General features: G+C 36.9%; 1 non-coding gene across 1 annotated transcript; it reads left to right on the forward strand.

Annotated features, from left to right (window-relative positions):
- The first annotated feature begins 331 nt into the window (after nt 1–331).
- Nucleotides 332–404, forward strand: TRNAF-GAA. Its single transcript has one exon. It is a non-coding gene; the product is annotated as a tRNA-Phe (tRNA).
- The last annotated feature ends 19,926 nt before the right edge of the window (nt 405–20,330 follow it).

Below are 20,330 nucleotides of genomic sequence, written 5' to 3' on the forward strand. Positions count from 1 at the left end.
AGTAAATATAAGCCTTTGTCTCCAAGTTTTGAGGCCTTAGAAGATTAAAAAAGAAAAAAAAAAATAAGGTGGGAAAATGTGAACTGAGGAAACTTGAAATGCCACCCAGCCAAGTTGTTGTCTGATTACTTAAGAAAAAGAAATCCAATTTTTGGATGACCCAGGACCCTTGTTCTATTTTCTTTCTTGATGCTTAATTAATACTCATTTCAACTCAATGCTTACTGATATTCCATCAAAAGTGGTGTAATTCGCATTTGTCAAAAATGGTTACTCTTTAAAACTGATGTAAAAATGAATCATCTTGTATGTAATGGGTATGTGATGGGTGGCTGAAATAGCTCAGTTGGGAGAGTGTTAGACTGAAGATCTAAAGGTCCCTGGTTCAATCCCAGGTTTTGGCGACTGTTTCTGACCCTTTGGGCTTCTCTGATAGTTCAATTGGTAAACAATCTGCTTTCTATATAGGAGATCCACTGACCCAGATTCCTGGGTCAGGAAGATCCACTGAGAAGGCATAGGCTACCCACTCCAGTATTCTTGGGCTTCCCTTGTGGCTCAGCTGATAAAGAATCCACCTGCAATGTGGGAGACCTGGGTTCGATCCCTGGGTTAGGAAGATCCCCTGGAGAAGGGAAAGGCAACCCACTCCAGGATTCTGGCCTAGAGAGTTCCATGGACTATACAGTCCATGGGGTCACAAAGAGTCAGACATGACTGAGCGACTTTCACTTTCCCTTTCTGTATGTGATGTCAAAGTGAGCTTTCGAAAATATGGATCGGATCACTACACCCCCATGTGCATTCTGAATTCCAGTTTTAATAACCAATGTGCTCTTCTGCAAACAGAAGTTTCCTTGTAATGAATACAATTTGCTCCCTCTACGTGTTTTATGCAACAAATATTTATTGAGCACCTATAATGTTATATGAGCACCTAGGTTCCAGGCACTGAGGTTTTATGTATGAATAAAAAATAATTTTTCTGTTTTTATGGAGCTTAAATTTAAGTGAAAGAAAATAGACAATAAGCTGAAAAAATACATAACATGTTAGTATCTCCAGTGTTCTGAAGGCATTTTTTTAAAGGATCAGGGTACATAGTGATGGAAAAATGCTGTTTTAGATATTTTGGTTAAAAAGAGTTTCCGATAAGAAATTTGAGTAAAGACTCGAGGAAAATAACAAGTAAGTTGTGGTTATCAAAAAATGTGTACTCTGTATTTGTCAACAACAGAATTAAAACAGAAGATTATGATAGTTTAAGGTGTAATATATGGGGAGGGGGGAGATTCTAGCCACTAAATGAGAATAATGTTTCAAATAGATTATATCAAAGAATATGTTTCTTTGAGGTAAAGAAAATGATGCAATTGTTTTTTTAATTCTGTACACTCTCTTGCTAGTTGCATTATCAGTTCTGTAAGCCTTGAACCTCAGAAACATTTAACTTCTGAAATTCAATATGGTATATTTTATTCTTGCAAAATTTTTTGCTATAGAAAATGAAAGTGTCTGATATTTGATTGAAGACATCTGTATGATTCACCCATTTTTACCTAAGGTAGCTCTTAGATTTCTCTCTGCTCTGCGTGTTATCATTTCTCACAGTCCTTTCCTCAAGTCAAGATACTGAAAGCAGGATTACCAAAGTGCATGTGGACACTTGAAAAACTCTTTAAAAGAGTTTTCCAACTATGAATTGAGTGGAAAAATGGGATCAATGTACCTGAACTTTCCTGGGGACATTTAAAAAACCGGCGGTAATTTGAGGGTTTGTTGTCACAATTTTCCAGGTGGCCCAACCAGCCTTTCCAATAACCCCACTTTCTCAGGCGCTGAGCATAGGCTGACCGAACCACACGTGTGATCCCCACCCTAGGCACTGGGAGCTCTCTCTCAGCCTCCTACCCAACCACCTAAACACAGAGTCCGCTCTGAAACCACTCTGTCTTCTGAGTCTCTAAAATATACTGGATGTACTAACACAAGCACAACTCATCCTGTGAAGTCTCCTGGTGGGACATGTGGGCAATTGAAAGAGAACTGATATCGGTACAGTCATTTCTGGTATGAAAAGTATGGTTAAAAACAAAGCACAGAAGGAATTTTTAAAGGCATCCTGATTGCAAATTAAACATGTAAAATAGCCACAGACTACTGGGGGAAAAAATGGCAAATTTTACTATTTGGAGATCCATTCATTTTTAAAATTCATTCATTCACTTATTACGCATTCAACAAACACTTCATGAACATTTACTGTCCATCAGCGTTATAAGAGTGCTGAGAATTAAACAGTCATTTCATAATATAATCACTTGTCCTTGAAGAACTAGTAGGTCACATAAACGTATGAATTATTGCAATACAATTTGGGGAGTGTTTTGTTATAGGTTTATGCAGTCAACTTAGACTGTGGAGAGTGAGGCCCAAAGTCCACTCAGTGTTGGGGAGAATAGAATGTCGAAGAAAGCTGCCCAGAAACATTTTTTTCCTTTGAATTTGAATAATCATTCTAGGAATTTAGGGTATCAAAACCTAGAACATTTCTTCACCATAAAAACTGCATAGATGAGCAATTTCCTATTATTTGCACATGCATATATGCCTTTTCTTTAACTTTGTCATCAGTTACGCCAAAACAATGGGGGTCACCACTTTTCCAGCTATTCCCATAAATGCTTGCCTCCTCCTCCCCTCTCTTGGTCAGTGGTTTTTCCAGAAAATAGGTGATGACATGATCTCAAATGCTTAACCATACATGGAACTATGGGGCCATTCCTGGAAATCCTGCATTCAGGGGCTGACATGTGATCTGAAGCCTGAATAGGCAAAGATTCCACTTGTTCTGCTTGTACCTCTGAAAATTATCTTTCAAAGCAGAAGCATTAGTCTCTGGAGAGAACTTGACCATACTTCCACGGTGGAGAAATATTTCAGCTAGTTTATAGGGTACAGTTGATTTCTGCAGTGATTTCCTTTTGAAGAGCAGATGAGCGTCAATAAAGGCTCATTCACGCTGAACTTTCAGTAATCGACTCATAAGGAACTTTAATGTAATTTGTTTTTACATAATGCAGGCTCATAAAATGCATCGTTTTTCTTACTCAATTCATAGTTGGAAGATTTATCATTAAGAGGTTTTATTGAAGGCCAGACCCTTCAAAAAAATATGAACAGTTTCTTTCTCATTCTAGCAAAGTCCTCCTGTTAAAGAAGTGAAAGAAGTGAAGTGCTTCAAACACCCTAGTAATGGTACAGTAAATTACATTTTCTCATTTGGAACATTGTAATAGATTTCTCTACAGAGTGATTTATCATGCAATAATTAGGAACCCAAGGGAATTAGATGACCATTTTAAATTTTATCAGCTTGTTTCAATAAACTGTTAATGTGACCCTAATGTTTGGGAAGCACTTTAATATAATCAGATTTTGGTTGTTCAATCTACTGACATTAATGGCCACCTCATTAATCATAGCATTCTCGCTGAGACCTTGGAGGCTGAGCTAAGTTCAGTGGACCAATTCTTACAATAATAAAAACAGGCAATTTTTGACAGGGAAATAGTCTCACTTTAGCTACAAAATGCATTTTGTTGTTTCTGAGGGACTGACAGGGGCAACTGGAAGCTCTAAAAGCCTACAAAACAACAATTAAAAACCCTTTAGCTTTAATTCCTGAATTAATCAATTAAATCCAGACCTCATGTAATTATTACCTGTAATGATTTTCTATTATTTTAAAAGTACCAAACTGTACAGCAAGACCTAAAATAGGCCAGACAACAAATACGTAATAAATGTCTGTCTCCCAAACCTGGGTAGCATCTGATGGCTTGTGCAAATCCTGTAGTGTTGAAACATTCCTTCAACTTTTAAAACTCTGTAGTTAATTCCTCAGTGGTCTTTCAGGAGGGAAATGAAAAGGTACTACAGGTGATTTATGAGATTTCAGGAAATTGTGCGTAAATGTAGGGGTCAATTTTAGTACTCTTGAGTTTTTTATTGTGATAATAGACACTCTCAGTCTCTCAAATGTCTGTAGAACTGAAACAAGAATTATTTTAAAACCACAATATCACTATAGTTTTCTGCTTCACTTGCTATTATAAAACACCTTGGTATTATATGTCATGACTGGAAAAAAGGACATAGTACCATCTGTTTCTAAAATTATGGTTTTGTTTTATTAATTTTTCTTGTTAAGCTTAATAGAATATGATCTTATTGGAAACAGTCTATAAAGCTATATAGTTAGCTGAAAACAGAAATATCAGATGTTTTTAAGTCAGGTTAAAAATGCCCTGTGCTTTACAAGAATTTCATTTTTGGTTTCAAGGAAATCTCATCATTAAGTGTGTGGTTTGTACTCTGGGTTTTATATTACCCACAAAGATTAAACTACAGAAAACAGTCTTAAAAAATCAAATATAAAAATTCATAAAAATGAAACCAAATGTATCTACTCAAAGCAGAAAATTTTTTGAAATGTAATGTGCTAAATCACTATTCATATTTTTTTTTTAGTTCTCAACTTTTTCTTTACTTAAAAATACATCATTTTGAGTAAAGATTCTTGGGTAGGTAAGTTTATTCTACTGTACAGGGGTGTAAGCCCTCTGAAAATGTCTAGTATGATGTGCCTTCTCAAGGTAACTATGAATTTCACAGTATAATTTCATTGTACCTTCAGTCATCAAGTTCTTGTTAAATATCTTATATTTTATAAGTTTCTTATATCTTATAGGTGCTTTGTCTCGTAGACTCTGGATTCTGAAATTTTATGTGTTAGATTAAGTGCATGTTCTGTGTATAATAATACTTTGAAGTTGGAAAGAAATGATATCTATTATACTCTGCTTAGCATTCACCAGGCTCTCAATTATTTCATGCATGTTAAGTGGATATATTACTAGAATAATAAATAACAACCCTGCTTGTTAGCAGTAACAAAAAACATTTTAGAAACTGTGAACTATGTAATTCTCCATATAAAGAAAAGCCCTTCATTGGAGGACTCCCTGTTTTCGAGCAGACTACTTGCAGGGAAAAATTATGCTGTGAAAGCGAAGATAAAGGCGATTTCGTTTTCAGATATGTTACACAGTTTTGTTCTTGTTGCTCTTCAGTCACTCAGTCGTGTCCGACTCTTTGGGACCCATGGACTGCAGTATGACAGGCTTCTCTGTCCTTCACCATCTCCCAGAGTTTGCTCAAACTCAGGTATATTAAGTTGGTGATGCCATCCAACCATTTCGTCTTCTGTCATCACCTTCTCCTCCCGCCTTCAATCTTTCCCAGCATCAGAGTCTTTTCTAATGTGTCAGTTATTTGCATCAGGTGGCCAAAGTGTTGGAGCTTCAGTTTCAGCATCAGTCCTTCCAACGAATATTCAGGACTGACTTCCTTTAGGGTTGACCGGTTTGACCACCTTGCAGTCCAAGGGACTCTCAAGAGTCTTCTCCAACACCACAGTTCAGAAGCATCAGTTCTTTGGCACTCAGCTTTCTTTATGGTCCAACTCTCACTTCCATTCATGACTACTGGAAAAACCGTAGCGTTGAGTAAATGGACCTTCAATGGTAAAGTAATGTCTCTGCTTTTTAATATGCTGTCTATGTGTGTCATAGCTTTTCTGCCAAGGATTTTAAATATATTATGCCATTCCTTTCTGGCCTGCAAAATTTCTGCTCAAAAATAAACTCATTATGTTATAAATTATTCATAGTTCCTTTGCACATAATATAACTAGCTACCTTTCTCTTGCTGCATTTAAGATTGTCTCTTTATCTTTAAATTTTTGATATTTTAATCATAATGTGTCTTAGTGTGGGAACTTCCCCAGTTGCTCAGGGGTAAAGAATCTGCCTACAATGCAGGAGCCACAGTAGATGCAGGTTAGGTCCCTGGGGCAAGGACGATCCCCTGGAGGAGGGCATGGCAACCCACTCCAGTATTCTTGCTTGGAGAATCTTACGGACAAAAGAACGTGATTCGCTATAGTCTATGGGATCACAAAGTGTCAGACACAACTGAAGTGTCTTCTCATCACGTCTTAGAGTGGATCTCCTTGGGTTCCTCTTGTTTGATGCTCTCTATGCCCCTGGAGCTATCTATTTTCTTCTCTAATTTAGGAAAGTTGTCAGGTATTATTTCTTCAAATAAGTTCTCTGCCCCTTTCTTTCTTGTCCTTCTGAGATCCTTATAATTCAATTACTAGCTTGCTTAATGTCTTAGAAATTTCTTAAACTATCTTCATTTTCAAATATTTAGAAAAAATTTTTTTTCTATTCAGCTTGGGTGATTTCTACTACTCTGTCTTCCAGATCACTGATTCATTTTTTTTTTCTATTTCATTTAATCTACTATTGATTCCTTCCAGTTTTTTTTTTTAAATTTTTGTTATTATTTCTTCAGCTGTTATATTTTCTCGTCCTTTGTTGAATTCTCACTGTGTTCATCCACTCTCCTCTTGAGTTGCGCAAACATCTTTATGATCATTACCTTGGACTCTTTATCAGGTACTTGTTACCACCACTTTGTTGAGTTCCTTTCCTGAGATTATCTCCTGTTCCTCCATTTGAAATTTATTCCTCTCTGTCCTAATTTTAACTACTTCTCTGTGTTAATTTCTATATGTTAGGTAAGTTGTTTTCATTTTTCTGAAATTGGAGAAAGTGCCCTATTAGGCCCAGCAGCACACTCGCCTCTGGTCCCCAGAACTATTCTATGTGGGCTGCATCTGCATTCTGATTTTGTGAGGCCAGTTGCGGTGGCCACACTGATGAGGTGGGCTGCTCTTCAGCCTGGGTGGCTGCAATGCTGTGCCTGATGAAGTGGTCAGCTGGAGGGTGGGTTCACCTTCCTATGCAATTGGCTCTTTAGCCCGTGGGGGCTTAGGGCTTGTGCCAGCTTGCAGTAGACAGGGTGAAGTCCCCACCCATGTGCCATAGAATTTTTACTGGGTGGCATTTTTCCGATTATTCCTCCAGCTTGCAATTTTTTTTTTTACCTTTAAGCATGGGTTTTTTTTTTTCCCCAAAGATATTATTATCTATTAAGCTAATAAAATTTTTATTTTTGAGAGCTGAGAGACTCTACTGTCAACCTGTCTTCTCTGAGAGACTCCTTAGAATGCTACCTTGTGGCTGAAAACCACCATTTAGATTATTTCATTCTTTAGGATCACAAATGAAATTTATACCCCTCCATGCTTTAGGAAGGTATTTACAGACCTTATTCCATATGGTGTATTTTTTCAACTGTGACAGAACTTTCTATGAATGACAGTGGAAATTACATATATGAAGTGAGTGGAAAATTAATCTCAGCTGACACCAAAATTTTTCTTGGAAGATAAGTGCCTTTGTTTAGAAATATACTTTAAGAAACCTTTTAGAGTGGCATCTGAGACCCTCAAGTCATGAGCTTTGAAGATCAGCTTTAAAGAGATAATTAAACTGTTCTGCCAAACAAATGTTTAGGATGTAGAGGGCTGGAAAAGAATGAAGAGAAAGGAGCTGGTGAGAGAAGAGACACTGAAAGTCAAACAAAACAGTGGGGGATAAATATTTTTTTAGTTTTTTATTCCATATTGGAGAGTAGCCGATAACAATGTTGTGATAGTTTCAGGTGAGCAGTGAAGGGACTCAGCCGGACACATACATGTATCCATCCTCCCCCAAACTCCCCTCCCATCCAGGCTGCTAGGTAACATTGAGCAGAGTCCCATATGCTATACAGTAGGTCCTTGTTGGTTATCCCTTTTAAATATAGCAGTGTGTACATGTCCATCCCAAGGGACATATTTTTAAAAGCCAAAATGTATACCATACTCCATTAAAATTTCAATTATATGTTTGTGTGAGTCTCCTACTTTATGGAACATCAGTCTCTGTTACAGATGCTTTGAGGCTTTATCAAATTTATTTCTAAATCCACATAACAATCCCATAATGTATACAATATTCCCACTTGACTAATAAGGATAAGTAAGACCAGGATTCTCCATTTATATGTACATTCTGTTTGACAATAACTTATTGATCACTTCCCAGCTGACACATACCCTGTTAGATGCTGGGGTATAGTAGAAAACAATGGAAGTTAAAGTTTCTGGTCTCAGTTAGTTTACATTTATCTGCTTTATGCTGGTGATGAAAGATTCAATTCTAAGTTAAATTACTTTAGTCACAGGAAATGCATAGTGTGTAATAGCTGAAAAGACTAATCATTTTTGTTACGTAAAAGTTAAAGCCTAACGGATTTTTTAAAGAAAATACAGTTCTAATAAGTCAAACTCTTTAAACAAGGCTACATTTAAGAAGTTAACAATCTTGGCTTTTCTACTTCTTTATGTCTTATAATAGACCCAAGGTGGGTGGATAACCTACTACAACTGCATACCTTACCATGTGTTATTGATTACTTCGGGCACCTTTCATAGCTACTCACAGGACTTGGAACAGTGCTTTGAATTTAAAATGTCTTCTTCTGTGCTTGATGTGCCTAATTATGTCAGCACCAGCTGGAAGGAGATATTGACAAGAGAGTACAACACGGCTATGTTCCCTACATAATTCAAATTCAGTGGCAGACTTCCACTTCCATCTCCCCTTCTACCTCCATCGGAATAAAGTGGCACAAGCCTACTGCTTCATATTTAAATGCACAAAAGAAAGGGCATGCGAAGACAGATTTTATTATGCTTTCAATACTTCAATATCAAAGGTCACTAATATCAAAATTATCATCAACAGTTAAATTACTTAACAGTCACAGGAACTGCATACTGTGTAATGGCTGAAAAAACTAATCATTTTTGTTATGTAAAAGTTAAAGCCCAAAGGATTTTTAAAAATAATTTTATATCCTTAAACTTCTATAATATGAACAATAAGAAGAACATTATTTTAAAATAAAGCTGTGATAATTATTTTAATATTGCTATATGAAATTAGCATAAGTCCCTAATGCATTATATCTACACAAGTGCTCAAAATATAAACTGTTTATAGAAATAAACTCATACATTTCCCTCTATAGATTAGGCATGGAAGAAAAAACAAAAATCTTGCTATAGAATGCAAAAGATTGTCCAGTATTAAAATCCTATAAATGCATTTTTTCATTATTGAATGTAGGTGCACTAATAAACTACATTAATATAGTACATACTCTAAGTCCCAAAGTTAACGATTTTTTCTGTTATTTTGATTCTTATATAGGTTCTTGTGTTTGCAAGGAACAAGGATTCATTCAGGTTACCTCCTACAGGGAATCTTATAAAAATAAGGGAAACAGGAATCTTAGCCAATTCTCAAGGAAAGCCAGGGGAAAAAAAAAAAAAAAAAAGGTGTTTTAAGCAAGAATAAGAAAGACTGAACAGCCAGACCTCGTGGCAACTGGAATGTAGACTTGATGCGAATGCAAGTTGTCTCCCTGTTTTCTCAGCTGCCTGGGCCCCACCCCCTGCTCTCCCTCCCTCCCATTCAGCTTCCAGGTTCTGCCTTGTCTAGGCTCACTCTGGTATGTTTTCCCCTCCACTTTCACCACCAATCAGCTACCTCTTTAGGTGTCTCCCAGTCTAATCCCGACCAAGAGGAAGACTGGGAATCAGTGTTACTGTGAAGGAAGACTCTGGCTTCACCCCTTCTCAGAAGCCCCCAGACACCCTGAAGTTAGATGTCCAACAGATACATCATGGTGGCCAAGACCGCAGAGTCAGTTGGTAAGAGAACATGACCACCCAGGACCAAGCTGCTGCCTGAAGTCCTCGCTTCGGGCCATTTATTAAATTACGAATTCTTACTTCTAACGCTTTCAGGATATAACGTAGCTTCTCATATGCTGATGTGAGCAATCTATGCAATAAAAGAGGGGATTATTCTCTAGGAGCTTGTTTTCTCAGGAAACATGAACAGCAAGCAGACAAAATTGAAACCAGAAGCAAGTACATTATCTTTTGCATCAGACAACTTTAAAAAATTGTAAGGGGCTTCCCTGGTAGCTCAGATGGTAAAGAATCTGCCTGCAATGCAGGAGACCTGGGTTCGATCCCTGGGTTGGGAAGGTTCCCCTGGAGAAGGGAAAGGCAACCCACTCCAGTATTCTTGCCTGGAGAATTCCATGGACAGAGGAGCCTGGCGGGCGACAGTCCACGGGGTCACAGAGACTCAGACACGACTGAGTGACTGACACTGCTGCTGCTACTGCTAATGGCCAGAATCTGTCATTAAATAAAATGGATGAACTAAAAATAAGATTTAAATCTTGAGGGGTTTACCAGATGAAGCTTTATCAACACAAAATGAAACAATTAGTTGCCTCACTGAATTAACTAAAAGGGGAGGTCAAGAACCATGAACTCAAATCAATGTGTTAGCTATTCAATGTTTTCTTGTTGCCTATGTATTTTGGTAGTACACACCTATCAATAGACATGCTGCAAATGGGCAAGGTCATGTAAATTGTCATTAATAATTTAAAATGTCAGTAACCCATTTGCCAACATTTATTGACTGATTAATATGTTATATACTCTGCTAAGTTATTTTGATATATTAGCTTATTTAACATCCCAGCCCAGTGAGTTAGCAAATATTAAAACACCCTATTTATAGATGAGAAAACTATGTTATAGAGAGGTTTGATTATTTGCTCAAGGTCAGTTTGCACTTAGGGAGTGCTGGGGCCAGGATTTTATAAAGGCACCCTGGATCCAGAAGCCCATTCTCTATGTGACCATTGTAGGAGCTTCTACAGAGAAGTGTTTAAATGAATAGATTATCCTGACTTTAGTGGAGATTTTGCTTCCATACGTAATCCTGCTGAGGAAATAGAGTTTTCTTTTAACCTGTAAATATCGTGGTGGTCAACAGTTCAGGAAGAAGAAGAAAAAAGACAAGAAACATCTAAGGAAATTGACACTGAGGATTAATTTTTAGAAAGATTGGGGTTTTCTCCCTTATTTTCAGACTCTAAACACATATACACATTACACCACCCAAAGTACTTTCCCATCAATTTTGTTATTAACCAACAGTTCACTAATTTTAATTGTTAAAAAAATCTTTTGCTTATATGTGTATACATACATATATGTTTCCCAGGTGGTGTTAGTGGTAAAGAATCTGAGCAGGAGACTCTAGAGATGTGGGTTTGATTCCTGAGTCAGGAAGATCCCCTGGAATAGGAAATGGCAACCAGTTCCAATATTTTTTCCTGGAAAATTCCATGGACAAAGGAGCCTGGGGGGGGCCACAGTCTACGGGGCCACAGAGACTCATTTGTGATTAAACACACATTTTATATATATATATATAATATATATATATATATATATAATATATATATATGTATAATGTCTCTGCCCATCTTGTATTAGTAGAGATTTTGTGTTCCTCAACTTGTGGAAGGGAAGCTTACTCTGGTTAAGTTGATGCCAGGTCCATTTTGAGCTCTCACAATTGAGGAAAGCAGAAGTGAGCAAGGCTATCCATGTAATTGTGTGTGTCTTATGGAGGGCGGGATCTCTGTGTAGTATCAGGACTCCAAAATCTGTTAAATACAATGCCAATAAGACTTCACTCAAGCACCTTTAAGTTTACTTGAAAGGCAAAGATAAAAGAAATTGTCAAAGGCACACATTTTATTCAACTTATTTTACTATAAAAATCTGCCTTTCTTGTTTTGGGGATAAAAAAAAAAAAAAAAAAAAACTCTCTTTAATGATCAGATTATTTCTCCTACCATCACTAGAATCTTGGATATTAGAAGAAACTCTGCAGCAAAAGTAAACCACATACAAAATGGACTTTGGCTACACTGACAGTATTTTTGTCTGAAATCAGATGCTTTGGGGCAACATCCCTCTCCATTCATGGTATCCATCATGAGGGATTTTCCATCAAAACATGTCAAAGCAGGAAGAATGCAAGAATAGTACTGTAGTTTTTGCCTTTTTTTTTTTTTTCCTTTACCTGATTTCTTTTCTTTCTCCTCATTTCTGTTCCAGGTGATCCTTAATCCAGGAAATGGACCTAGACTCATTAAGTTCAGAAGCAGTGTGGCTTCAATAAATTTTTGTCAGTTGTTCTGAGACCCTAACCCATCTACAAGGCATTTGAGTGTTTTCAAGATCTGTTCTTTGTCTACCTTTACTCCTAAGATTATCTCTAGCCTCATACTTTGTGTACAGAAATATTCCAAACTTATAGAAGAATCAAACAAGTATCATAATACACATGTACCCTTCATCAAAAATAAATAAGTGTTAACATCCAGTGATGCTTTCTTCAGAACATTTTTTTAAAGAAAATAAGGTCTTCATTCATTTAGCGAGTATTTTTGAGCACCTGTTGTGGGGCAGCAGTTCTTCTTGGTGTTTAGGATTGATCAGGGAGCAAAACTGATTGCAGTTGCTGCAAATGGGAAGTTTGCATTCTTTGTAAGCTATTTTTAAGTCTTCCAGAGAGGAAATCTTACCGCCTACCAGTGCTGTCTCCTTAGACATAGAAGTCACTGTCATTAGCATAGCAATACTGGCCTCTCCAAACACTTATCTCTTTTCTGAGGAGGGGCTGCTTATTTTGGTGAATCTGAGAGAAAAAACAGGGCTTGGGTATTCAGCTCCTCCTCTTCAGACAGTAAAATCACAATACTGCTCTCCCACAGCACAAGAATTTTACAGAAAGACCCTACAAGATTTGACCCCACAAGAATGATCTATTTACATACTTATGGTGTATTGATAAACATAAACTTATGTCCAAAGCTGCTAGTCACAGTGTGGTCAACTTTGTCTAAATTTATTTTCAGTATTATGAAATTTATTTTTCTATATCTCTACACCACAGTGTCCTCAACCTAGATTTCATCAAAATACAGGCAATATTTTGCTCTTCAGTTGTCATATTTTTTTGTTTGTTTGTTAACTGATCCTGAGGTTAGTAAAGGGGAGAGTCAATTATTGGGATCTCTCAAATACTCTGAATAATATCTCTCTTTCAATCATCCAAAAGCAATAGCTTTCTAATATTAGTACATATTCTTCTGGTCTGTGGTCTTTTGTTTTTTGACTATATTTGTGTATAACCATAAAAAGTTGAATATTAGTTTATGTATTTTTAAACTTTACATGTGTTCCACATGTTATATGGAACATGTATGTAGGTGAACATGCTACAGTTAGAACCACACACGGAACAACAGACTGGTTCCAAATAGGAAAAGGAGTACGTCAAGGTTGTGTATTGTCACTCTGCTTATTTAACTTACATGCAGAGTACATCATGAGAAATGCTGGGCTGGATGAAACACAAGCTAGAATCAAGATTGCCAGGAGAAATACCAATAACCTCAGATATGCAGATGACACCGCCCTTATGGCAGAACGCAAAGAGGAACTACAAGAGCCTCTTGATGAAAGTGAAAGGGAAGAGTGAAAAAGCTAGCTTAAAGCTCAGCATTCAGAAAACTAAGATCATGGCATCTGGTTCCATCACTTCATGGCAAATAGATGGGGAAACAATGGAAACAGTGACAGACTTTATTCTCTTGGGCTCCAAAATCACGGCAGATGGTGATGGAAGCCATGAAATTAAAAGATGCTTGCTCCCTGGAAGAAAAGCTATGACAAACCTAGACAGTACACTAAAAAGCAGAGACATTACTTTGCCGACAAAGGTCCATCTAGTCAAAGCTATGGTTTTGCCAGTAGTCATGTATGGATGTGAGAGTAGGACCATAAAAAAGGCTGAGCGCAGATGAACTGATGCCTTTGAACTGTGGTGTTGGAGAAGACTCTTGAGAGTCCCTGGGACTGCAAGGAGGTCAAACCAGTCCATCCTAAAGGAAATCAGTCCTGAATATTCATCAGAAGGACTGACGCTCAATCTGAAGCTCCAATACTTTGGCCACCTGATTTAAAGAGTAGACACATTAGAAAAGACCCTGAGGCTGGGACAGATTGAAGGCAGGAGGAGAAGGGGATGACACAGGATGAGATGGTTGGATGGTATCACCAACTCAATGGAGATGAGTTTGAGCAAGCTCCAGGAGATGGTGAAGGACAGGGAAGCGTGGCGTGCAGAAGTCCATGGGGTCATAAAGAGTCAGACATAACTGAGCAACTGAACAAGAAAAGCAGAAACTATATGATATATACTGAATAGGGTGTTCCTTTTCCACTGAGTTCTGTTATTAAATTTTATTTATGCTAATCTATGTATAGCTAGTTTGTAATAACTGTATAATTTTGTATCATATAAATGCAACAAATTTCTCATCCTTTCCCTCTGTGGTGGGACTTCTTTTTCGGCCTCTGACATTGCTCGAGGTGTCCTTCGGTTTCTGATGCACAGTGTACTAGGCTCTCTGCCTTTGCGTCTGTTGAATCTTCTGCCATAAATACCTGCCTGTATTCAGCTCACCCCCATCACCATGCCCTAAGCCTTTGGACTGACTCCAGGTTTTAGGACTCAGCTCAGGCGTGTCTTCTTTCAGGAAGTCTTTCCTAATCTGCATCAGGCCGTTGCCTTGCCCAGGTCATAGGGATTCACATTTCAGAAACAAGGCCTGAATTTGAAAGTATTTCTAAGCTGGATTGAGTCTCTATGTAAGTGAAATATTTGCAAGGTTCATTTTTAAATTCTCTGCGTTACATCTCAGCGAGATTAAAATTACAAGAACGCTTTTCTCCATTGTTGGTAGGTTTGTCTTTCCAAGACTAGTTTAGAAAAGCTAAGTTGGTAATGAAGCCAAATATTCAGCTCATACTCTCTTTTCTATCATGTCACACTGAATAATTTTTATTTAGAATATTAAAATATCCCCTGATTTAAAATCCCTCAGTGAGATCAATGCCAGAAAGCACACAGAAAAGCAAAAAAAAAAAAAAATCTTTTTTGAATTACCAAGTGGGCAGCATTTTGTTTTAAATAAGGGGCACTGCTTTGAAAAATATACTTTGTTCATTTATTGTGATGGCCGTACTCTAGTTTAAATTATTTATAATGATACTTTATACCATATCTTATAATCTGTGTAATATGAGTCCTCACTAAAGCTCTATGCTATTAAATCTTTGCTGAGAAGCCTTAAAGATCACTAGTTTTCAGTGAGGATTTCCAGAATTAGTAAAGGAATTAATATGTTTTTAGGGTACAGTATACATAATAAATTAAGTTCTGAGGAATATAAATCTGTTTGCATAGCTAAGGGAAGTTTTGCTTTATTTTATTAAGTTTTATTTGGAAAAAAGATGTTTTTGTTTCTGATATATAAGGTGTTTTGTGGGTAACGTTCATTAGGCTTAATGGGAGTAAGATGCAAAAATCTCTCCTGCTTTGTGAGAAGTACAGGCTCCATAATGTTTCCAGGAGGAATACTCTGAAACCTTCATAAAACATTTATATCAGTTGGATAGAAAAAAAAAGAAAAGAAAAATCTCCTTTAATAAAACATTTGCCCCTATTACACTATGCTACCATTAGAATTTTATTTATTCAAGAATCATATGCGATAAATTTGCATCACATACATCTTGCAAAGAATGAGAACATACCAATGCCCTCATGTCAAACAAAGACAGTCTTCTGCACAGTGAAACTGAAGATTCTGGTAAAAACGGGCTTGTTTCTCTGCTGTTCTGGGTTTATGTGTGTGTTATTGCTAGTTCAGGTTCCAAGATCTTTATTCAAACTTTTGGCCTTAAATTGAGAAAGGTTATGCTTATCTAACTTGCTGAGTGAGGGTTTAGTAAAACGATAAAACTAAAAAGATATAATGGGAAAAATAGACCATTTGAAAAATAAAAAAATATTTTTGCAGAATAACCACACACTAAATTTATTTTGCAGTATTGTCTTTCTTTGATTATATGTTAAATGTTATAATTTAGCTGGGATCTTAGAAATATGCTGGAATTTTGGAGAGGGTTTTTTAAAATAATATACTTTTTCAAAAGTCTTTAAATAAAAATAAAAAATCACAAAAGATAAAAACCTCTTTATATATTACTTCATGTCCATAAACATGCATAGGTTTATAAATTCTAACAAAATATGTCTGGTCAATTTTTGGTAGAGCAGTATACAGTTAATATTTATATCTGGAATGAACTATCCCATTCTTCTTGAGGAAATGTTAAAATGTTGAACATCTATGTTCTCCACAAGTAAATAACACATTGTATAGCTACATTATGACCAGATTATATCTATTAGTTACTGCTGTGCACCATGTAAATCTCGAGAGTCCCCTGGGAAATGAGAAAATCATTTCAGACTTCAATAACTAACAATCAGTTATTGCTCTGGGCAATAATAAAGCTGAATGCAATTACCTAAAGTGAAGTTAGCAGTGTAACAAATGAAACACAGGTTTTTTTTTTCTCCTCTCTCTTAAAATAAATGTAGCATCTCACCCCACACTGTTATGTATTATAACAGGGTCCTCTAAACAATGTATTCTCACATAGTCTATTTGATACTTGAAATACATGTGATTGAAAGTTATAAAGTTATTTTTTATGGTATCACTTGATTGTTACTCAAAACATCAATAACAATTTCAAAAAACAAAATCAAATAGTAAGATTCACAAAATTGCAAAACATAAAACATTTATTTTATTTAAAACATTTCCTAGATGGCTTGTGTCTTTAAAAATATTAAATTTTTCCAATGAAAATGTTAAAGCTTATTCCTAGTATTTTGTTTTTATAGCAAAATAATTTGAATGAAAAAAGTTAAAAGAATTTTCAGAGTAAGCTATAATGGGCTTACATATATATTGTTATTTGACTGAAATGAATAGCAAAAAGAAAAAAGTGCTTCACAATAATAGCTAATTCACAAATTTTAATCTTACAATATCTTTTTTCTGTAACATTATTTATTTATCCATAATTGATTTCTAATTCATTATTTGCATATATTTCCTATTTGTCACAACAGAGTGCAATTATACTGAAACAGATTTCCCAGTAGAAAGTTAATCCTGCTGTTCCACATTTTGTTTAACCATTTTTTATGTATAATTGTAGTCTGTGTTTTGGCATAGACCACTCATGAAACAGTAGATTTTCTGGCAATTTGGCTGTTAGCATATATTTGATGGTGAATATAGCCTTTCATTAGCTCTGTATTCAAATAACACTGCCAAAGTATTTTTCATGTTCTTTACTCATTTCTGTTTATAATAAATCCTTGGAAGCTTGAAGCTGACATCTGTTTTCTGAAGTAATCCTTTCTCTTTCCTCTGTATGGGCACATACTGACATTATTGTAGGGTTGTTTATTATAGTTGGACTGCTAGCGATTATTATTATTTAAGAAAAATGGATTGTTTTGTGGGGGGGGAAGCACATAGGAAAGAGGCATGAATAATGTTACAAAAGGACATGTAAAAATTGGCACCTACAAACACTGACAGCATCTGCTTAACAACATATTTATATTCTGTAGTTTTATTATATGTGAGTAATTTGGGAGATTCTTCTATATCATGGACCACACACTATTTGAAAATCAAATTCGTGCACAGAAGTAAAATCTTCATTGAACTTGCATGTCTGAAAACCCTATTTTAACTCCTTTATCTTGTTCAAGTTGGCCCTTCTTTCTTGCCCTTGCAATCTCCCTTCTCACTTCCCTCATTCCTTCCAACAGCATGTATTAGTTATTATTATTATAGCTTACCGTGTGACAAAGACTGTGAAAATCAGTAAGACATGGTCCCTAACTACAAGAAGCTCACCATCTAATAAGGAAAAGAGATAAATGAATGACAGTAATGATTATTTTTTACGTTGGATAAGACACAAGCCAAATAGTCAAAGTGTTACTAAATAAAGCCTTATTTAATAAGCGCAGAAGTGTTTAAGGATTTTCTGTGAATTGGATCTTGGAAGACTTTCTCTCTAACCACCACTGAGTGATCAAAAGTTCTTGTAATGTAAGTTCTGTTCAGTTCAGTTGCTCAGTCATGTCCAACTTTTCTTGACCCCATGGATTGCAGCACGCCAGGTCTCCCTGTGTCCATTACCAACTCCCGGAGTTTACTCAAACTCATGTCCTTTGAGTTGATGATGCCATCCAACCATCTCATCCTCTGTCGTCTCCTTCTCCTCCTGCCTTCAATCTTTCCCAGCATCAGGGTCTTTTCAAATGAGTCAGTTTTTCACATCAGGTGACCAAAGTATTGGAGCTTCAGGTTGAGCGTCAGTCCTTCTGATGAATATTCAGGACTGATTTCCTTTAGGATGGACTGCTTGGATCTCCTTGCAGTCCAAGGGACTCTCAAGAGTCTTCTCCAATGCCACATTTCAAAAGCATCAATTCTTTGGCGCTCAGCTTTCTTTATGATCCAACTCTCACATCCATACATGACTACTGGAAAAACCATAGCTTTGACTAGATGGACCTTTGTCAGCAAAGTAACATCTCTGCTTTTCAGTAAGTTGTCTAGGTTGATCATAACTTTTCTTCCAAGGAGCAAGGGTCTTTTAATTTCATAGGTGCAGTCACCATCTGCAGTGATTTTGGAACCCCCAGAAATAAAGCCTGCCACTGTTTCCACTGTTCCCCGCCTATTTGCCATGAAGTGATGGGACCAGATGCCATGATCTTAGTTTTCTGAATGTTGAGTTTTAAGCCAAATTGTTCACTCTCCTCTTTCACTTTCATCAAGAGGCTCTTTAGTTCTTCACTTTCTGCCATAAGGGTGGTGTCACCTGCATATCTGAGGTTATTGATATTTCTCCTGGCAATCTTGATTCCAGTTTGTGCTTCATCCAGCCTAGCGTTTCTCATGATGTACTCTGCATATAAGTTAAATAAGCAGGGTGACAATATACAGCCTTGATGTACTCCTTTCCTGATTTGTAACCAGTTGGTTGTTCCATGTCCAGTTCTAACTGTTGCTTCTTGACCTGCATACAGGTTTCTCAAAAGGCAGGTCAGGTGGTCTGGTAGTCCCATCTCTTTCAGAATTTTCCATAGTTTGTTGTGATGCATACAGTCAAAGGCTTTGGCATAGTCAATAAAGCAGAAGTAGATGTTTTTTGGGAACTCTCTTGCTTTCTTGATGATCCAACGGATGTTGGCAATCTGACTCTGGTTCCTCTGCCTTTTCTAAAACCAACTTGAACATCTGGAAGTTCACGGTCCACGTATTGTTGAAGCCTGGCTTGGAGAATTTTGAGCATTACTTTACTGGCATGTGAGATGAGTGCAATTGTGCGGTAGTTTGAGCATTCTTTGGTATTTCCTTTCTTTGGGATTGGAATCAAAACTGACCTTTTCCTGTCCTGTGGCCACTGCTGAGTTTTCCAAATTTGCTGGCATATTGAGTTCAGCACTTTCATAGCATCATCTTTTAGGATTTGAAATAACTCCATTAGAATTCCATCACCTCCACTAGCTTTGTTTGTAGTGATGCTTCCTTGAGAGCTTGTTTGGAGGTTCTAGCAGGGGAGCGCAGCTACTCGTATACCCTTGACCGAAGACCGGTCCTCCTCTATCGGGGATGGTCGTCCTCTTCGACCGAGCGCGCAGCTTCCGGAGGGACGCACATGGAGCGGTGAGGGAGGAAGGGGACACCCGCCTAGCCAGCCAGATCAGCCGAATCAACCCTGGCGATCAGTGGGGTGACAGATGTCGCAACCAGATCGCCCTCACATCCGTAGTGATGCTTCCTAAGGCCCACTTGACTTCCCATTCCAGGATGTCTGGCTCTAGGTGAGTGATCACACCATCGTGATTATCTGGGTCGTGAAGATCTTTTTTGTACAGTTCTTCAGTGTATTCTTGCCACCTCTTCTTAATATCTTCTGCTTCTGTTAGGTCCATACCATTTCTGTCCTTTATTACAACCATCTTTGCATGAAATGTTCCTTTGGTATCTCTAATTTTCTTGAAGTGATCTCTAGTCTTTCCCATTCTACTGTTTTCCTCTATTTCTTTGCATTGATCACTGAGGAAGGCTTTCTTATCTCTCCTTGCTATTCTTTGGTACACTGCTTTCAAATGTGTGTATCTCTCCTTTTCTCCTTTGCCTTTTGTGTCTTTTATTTTCTCAGCTATTTGTAAGGGCTCCTCAGACAACAGGAATCAAAAACAAGATTTTTTGAGAGATTAATATAAAAAAATCTGAAAACTATGGTCATGAAAAAGGAGGAGAACACATTAGGAATTCAAGTTCATTCATTTATCAAGTAAAGTTTAAAATATTGTAAGAGAATGTACAATACTAGACCATACATTTTTGAACCTACAGAAAAATGTATATACTTTTGAGAAAATGTGAATATTTCAAGTGTG

Source organism: Cervus elaphus, chromosome 21 (genome assembly GCF_910594005.1).
Source record: "Cervus elaphus chromosome 21, mCerEla1.1, whole genome shotgun sequence".
NCBI classification, from domain to species: Eukaryota; Metazoa; Chordata; class Mammalia; order Artiodactyla; family Cervidae; genus Cervus; species Cervus elaphus.